Source organism: Delphinapterus leucas, unplaced genomic scaffold (genome assembly GCF_059928025.1).
Source record: "Delphinapterus leucas isolate spDelLeu-1000000601 "Yukka" unplaced genomic scaffold, BTC_Dleu_Yukka2 spDelLeu_asBTCV2_sq80, whole genome shotgun sequence".
Lineage (NCBI taxonomy): Eukaryota > Metazoa > Chordata > Mammalia > Artiodactyla > Monodontidae > Delphinapterus > Delphinapterus leucas.
The window spans coordinates 493,185-499,084 of record NW_028322289.1 but is presented as its reverse complement, the minus strand read 5'-3'; the positions used below and the strand labels follow the sequence as shown (position 1 = coordinate 499,084).

Sequence of the window (5,900 nt, the reverse complement as noted above, 5' to 3'; positions counted from 1 at the left end):
ACCAGCAAGGATCTCATTCAGGTTCGATGGAGAAATTAAAACCTTTACAGACAAGCAAAAGCTAAGAGAATTCAGCACCACCAAACCAGCTTTACAACAAATGCTAAAGGAACTTCTCTAGGCAGGGAACACAAGAGAAGGAAAACACCTACAAAAACAAACCCAAAACAATTAAGAAAATGGTACTAGGAACATACATAGCGATAATTACCTTAACTGTAAATGGATTAAATGCTCCAACAAAAAGACATGGCCTGGCTGAAGGGATACAAAAACAAGACCTGTGTACATGCTGTCTACAAGAGACCCACTTCAGACCCAGGGACACATACAGACTGAAAGTGAGGGGATGGAAAAAGATACTCCATGCAAATGGAAATTGAAAGAAAGCTGGAGCAGCAATTCTCATATCAGACAAAATAAACTTTAAAACAAAGACTATTACAAGAGACAAAGAAGGACACCACATAATGATCAAGGGATCAATCCAAGAAGATATAACAACTGTAAATATTATGCATCTGACATAGGAGCACCTCAGTACACAAGACAAATGCTAACAGCCATAAAAGGGGAAATCCATAGTAACACAATAATAGTAGGGGACTTTAACACTCCACTTTCACCAACAGACAAATCATCTAAAATGAAAATAAATGAGGAAACACAAGCTTTAAATAACACCTTAAACAAGATGGACTTCACTGATATTTATAGGACATTCCATCCAACAACAACAGAATACACTTTCTTCTCAAGTGCTCACGGAACATTCCCCAGGATACATCATATCTTGGGTCACAAATCAAGCCTTGGGAAATTGAAGAAAATTGAAATCGTATCCAGTATCTTTTCTGACCACAACTTTATGAGACTAGATATCAATTACAGGGAAAAAAACTGTAAAAAATACAAACACATGGAGGCTAAACAACACGCTACTAAATAACCAAGAAATCACTGAAGAAATCAAAGAGGAAATAAAACAATACCTAGAGACAAATGACAATGAAAACACGACCCAAAACCTATGGGATGCAGCAAAAGTTCTAAGAGGGAAGTTTACAGCACTACAATCCTACCTCAAGAGACAAGACAAATCTCAAATAAACAACCTAACCTTACACCTAAAGCAATTAGAGAAAGAAGAACAAAAAAACCCCCAAAGTTAGCAGGTGGAAAGAAATCATAAAGATCAGATCAGAAATAAATGAAAAAGAAATGAAGGAAACAATAGCAAAGATCAATCAAACTAAAAGCTGGTTCTTTGAGAAGATAAACAAAATTGATAAACCATTAGCCAGACTCATCAAGAAAAAAAGGGAGAAGACTCAAATCAACAGAATTAGAAATGAAAGAAGGAGAAGTAACAACTGACACTGCAGAAATACAAAGGATCATAAGAGACTACTGCAAGCAACTATATGCCAATAAAATGGACAACCTGGAAGAAATGGACAAGTTCTCAGAAAAGCACAACCTTCCGAGACTGAACCAGGAAGAAACAGAAAATATAAACAGACCAATCACAAGCAGTGAAATTGAAACTGTGATTAAAATTCTTCCAACAAACAAAAGGCCAGGACCGGATGGCTTCACAGGCAAATTCTATCAAACATTTAGAGAAGAGCTAACACCTATCCTTCTCAAACTCTTCCAAATTATAGCAGAGGGAGGAACACTGCCAACCTCATTCTACGAGGCCACCGCCATCCTGATACCAAAACCAGACAAAGATGCCACAAAGAAAGAAAACCACAGGCCAATATCACTAATGAACATAGATGCAAAAATCCTCAACAAAATACTAGCAAACAGAATCCAAGAACACATTAAAAGGATCATACACCATGATCAAGTGGGGTTTATCCCAGGAATGCAAGGATTCTTCAATATACGCAAATCAATCAATGTGATACACCATATTAACAAATTGGAGGATAAAAACCATATGATGATCTCAATGGATGCAGAAAAAGCTTTTGAGAAAATTCAGCACCCATTTACGATATAAACTCTCCAGAAAGTAGGTAGAGGCGGAACCTCCCAAGAACTGAATCACAGAGCTACTCTACACCTTTCACAAAAGACCCTTTTAAGAAGTACTTAAGGGAAAACAGAAGTAAGAGGGCGAGAGAGAGAGTGCACATGCACGCGTGCATGTGTGTATGAAAGAGAGGGTGGAAAAGAACTGGAACAGAGTTCAGGACATGCAGTGTACCATGACATCTGAACAGACCTTTGTGCTCCACGTAATTCTGTTTTCTAAAAGCAGCTTCTGGTAGTCTGTTTTTCAAAGACGACACTTTCATTACATACTTAAACTCTAGTTCGTGTGGTCTAAGAAACAAAATAACAATATCATGTAATGTAATAAACACTGAAACTACAGCTTCATAAGTTTTGGCTTTCGAATATAAAGCAAACAAAAATATTATAACCACAAAAAATTCTTAAATCTATAAACGCCAGATCAAATAATGTACATATTCATAAATATTATAGATTTTTGAGTATGTGACCTCATAAACCATGGTCTGCAAATGTGTTCCCATTTTCTGAATGCATGCATTTCTGTTATAACCAAAATATCCAGACATGTGGAAGAATTATGCATATTGGAACGAGAATCTTCTAGAAATTACACTACGTAAGAACTTTTGATAATATGGGACTGCTGACCATGCAGTGCCACAGGATGAACCGCAGCCAGACTTGCATCATTTCCCCTGACTACCTTTTCCTTCTTTAAAACTCATTTTTAAATACTTGCAGACTTACAGATGCCTCCTTTCCCCCCAAATACTTCTTAATGTGTACCCTTAAGAAAAATATTTCCTTATATAACCACAAAACAATTAGCAAAAATCAACAAATTAACAATGATACAGGACAATTTTTTAACCTACAGACCTCATTCAAATGTTGCCAACTGTCTCACTAAGGTCCCTTGTAACAAAAGAAGGTACTTTTTTCTGGTTCAGGATCCAATCCAGGATGCCACATTGCATTTACGTATGTCTCTTTAGTCTCCTTCAGTCTGCAACAATCTCTGAGTCTTTATCTTCAGTGACCTTGATATTTTTGAATAATATAGACCATTTATTTTGCAGAATGTCCCTCAATCTGGGCATGTCTAACCTTTCTTCCTGATTAGATTGGCAGGAGCACCACAGACTGATATCGTGTTATTCTCTGTGCATCGTATCAGGAAGCACATGATGTTTATTCCTCTCCTGGTGACATTAACTTAACCACTTAGTTAAGATGGTCTCTGTAGCTTCTTCCATTGTAAAGTCTTTATTTTTTCCTTTGCGAGATATGTAAATACCATCAAACTTTCACCTACTACATCAAGCCTCCACTGATTATTATGATGTTGCCAAAATGTGATTTCCAAATTCCATCGCTCTTTCTATACCTATTAGTTGCACTCTACAGTGAGAAAGAACTTTCCCTTCTCTCCCATTTATTTATTCACAGAATCCTTAATTTATTCTATGGGCTATAAATTCCCTCTCTCTTCTTAAAAAAGGCCAGTAGAAAGTAAATGATTTCTAATAGCACGCCAGTTTTCATTTTATTTTTCAATTAAAGCATGTCTAACTTTCAACAGTTTTGGGTGCAAACTAAGAATAGATTAAACAAAAAGATATCACAAGATGCCCTTCACAGTTCTCTCTGCAGAAGCAAGTACTGTAATTCATCATAATGTAAATACATGTAAAGGCTACTCTAATACTAGTCTAGGAAAATCGTGTGAAAATTAAAAAGCTAGATACTGCAAACCTTATAAAGATTCTAATAGAATTCAGTGGCTAGAATCTGTTGCATCTGTTATCTAGGCAAGTCCAAGTTGTTTCTTGGGGAAAGTCAAACTTCTAGCATCAAGTAAATTAATTTAGCCTGAGAGATCATTTTCCCATAAATGGATTAAGATACTAAAATATAAAAAGTGATTTGTCAAAGATTATAAAACTAACTTATTTCAAGGCAACGGTCAGATTTATATCTGAATTTAGGTCTCCTGTGTCATGGCCCTGTGCTCTATACATCTCCCCAGGAGTAATCTAAAACCAAGTACAGTTGCTGTATTTCACACCAGTGCCAACAAGCAAGACCTCACCTCAAAATGAGAATCAAAAAATTATACAAGCATCAGTAAAGGCACTTATTCAATACTTACAGTTGTTTTGGAACCAATGTGCCGTAAGAGGACCAAAGGGTTATATCACACATCAGACAGCCTTGAATAATTAATTTCCCTTTCCATGGATAGATGAGAACTGTGAGAAATGAGGGTAAGAAAGAAACTGATTATTTTATTTATGAACAAAACATTTACTTAAAGAAACAGCTAAAAGAACCAATTAAATAATTTCTTACCATCTTCTTTGAGTTCAAGTCTAGGGGGAAAAAAAAGAAGCATATTTTATAAGAGCAAAGGAAAGAAATCCAGTAAAACAAAGTATGTACATAATTACTTACTTGCTTTTATGATTATGAGCTGGTGCTGCCATCTTTTTAGGTTCCCTGTACTGAAAAGCTACAATCACATAAGGACAGATCTGTCTGGGTCGCTCAATAACAGTGCTGCCTGAAAGTTCATAGAGGTAATACTGAAAGAAGCAAAATAAGTATTATCAGGGTAATACTACAGAATTCCACGTGCATCAAGTTTATTTCAACCCTACCCAACCCCAAAATTTAACTCCTTAGATTTAGAAATGATTTATTCCCAGGTGACTATACCTGATTCAGTTCAAAGGTGCGAAACTGACTTGTCTTGTGAGAAAACTTGTTAGTACTTACAGCCACGTGGCAATCATAGCCAGAAGATGGGCTGGTATAGTTAGTTGTATAATTCTCAGACACAAACTTGACTCTTCCCTAGAATGAAAATATTAAGACTAATCAAATGTTTTCAAATAGCAATAATCTGACTCTAGGATTTATTTAAAAGTAGCCTAATAAAGAACATATACACATGTTTGCTGTCAAGGTCCCGCCTCTTCATCAACAGGACCACCAAAGGCAATACTAAGAAGACAAATAATATAAATGGTACTTCAGTGAGCAATCAAAACCTGTATTCTCTCCCCATCAAACAGCTTATGATGTTGGGCAGGGCTGGCTTCTAAGCAGTAAAGTAAGGAAGACTGAGAGCACATAGGCAAAAACTAAACAGCAGTATCCACCAGACAGGGTGGGATATGGGGGCACGAAACCAATGGCGAGGCACAATCTGACATAAGAAAAAATGTTTGTTACCTGAGCTGACAGGCACGTTGTCTGCGGCAGAACTACAGCACTTATCACAGAGCAGGAGAGGGAAGAGTAAGGGAGGGAAGCAGTGACTATGAGCCAATGCAATGCTACTTTCCCTCCAGTTCTTGGGGACAAGTTTTGGAATATGAAGAGTTCACACTCTTAAAAAAATCAGTAGTGTTACGTTTATAACCAAAGAACTTAAGATAGTAGGAAAGCTAAAACAAAAGCAAAACCAAAACGAGACCACAGAATATGTCCTCAAAAAGCCCCCCAACCTCTAAAATTAGAGTTTTCCTACTATTTGGGTGAAAATTCTAATTGCGTGATTCATTTATACTGGACTATTTAAGGGCATTTAAAAATTTCTGAGATCATCAGTTGCAGGTGCCCCATGAAACTGTGAACAAGGTCTCAATGTTTTAGGGGTTAAAAAAATATATAAAGGTTTCTCATTTTGACAACTTAAATCAATGAATGTTGCTTTCTAAATTCATCTCTTATAACTGAAATCACACTGCTTTATAAGCAGCTACTCGTTTTCTGTTATTTACTATTTAAAAAGTGGCATTGTGGGACAGGGTGAGAGGAAAGCTTTTCACTGAATACCTGTTGTATTATTTTGAAGCTTT

General features: G+C 36.5%; 1 long non-coding RNA gene across 1 annotated transcript; it reads right to left on the bottom strand.

Annotated features, from left to right (window-relative positions):
* Positions 1–4,192: 4,192 nt before the first annotated feature.
* Positions 4,193–5,501, bottom strand: LOC149743787 (uncharacterized). Its single transcript, XR_016391789.1, has 4 exons — positions 4,753–5,501; positions 4,489–4,619; positions 4,387–4,406; positions 4,193–4,286 (listed from the first exon to the last, which is right to left on the bottom strand). It is a non-coding gene; the product is annotated as an uncharacterized LOC149743787 (long non-coding RNA).
* Between the last annotated feature and the right edge of the window lie 399 nt (positions 5,502–5,900).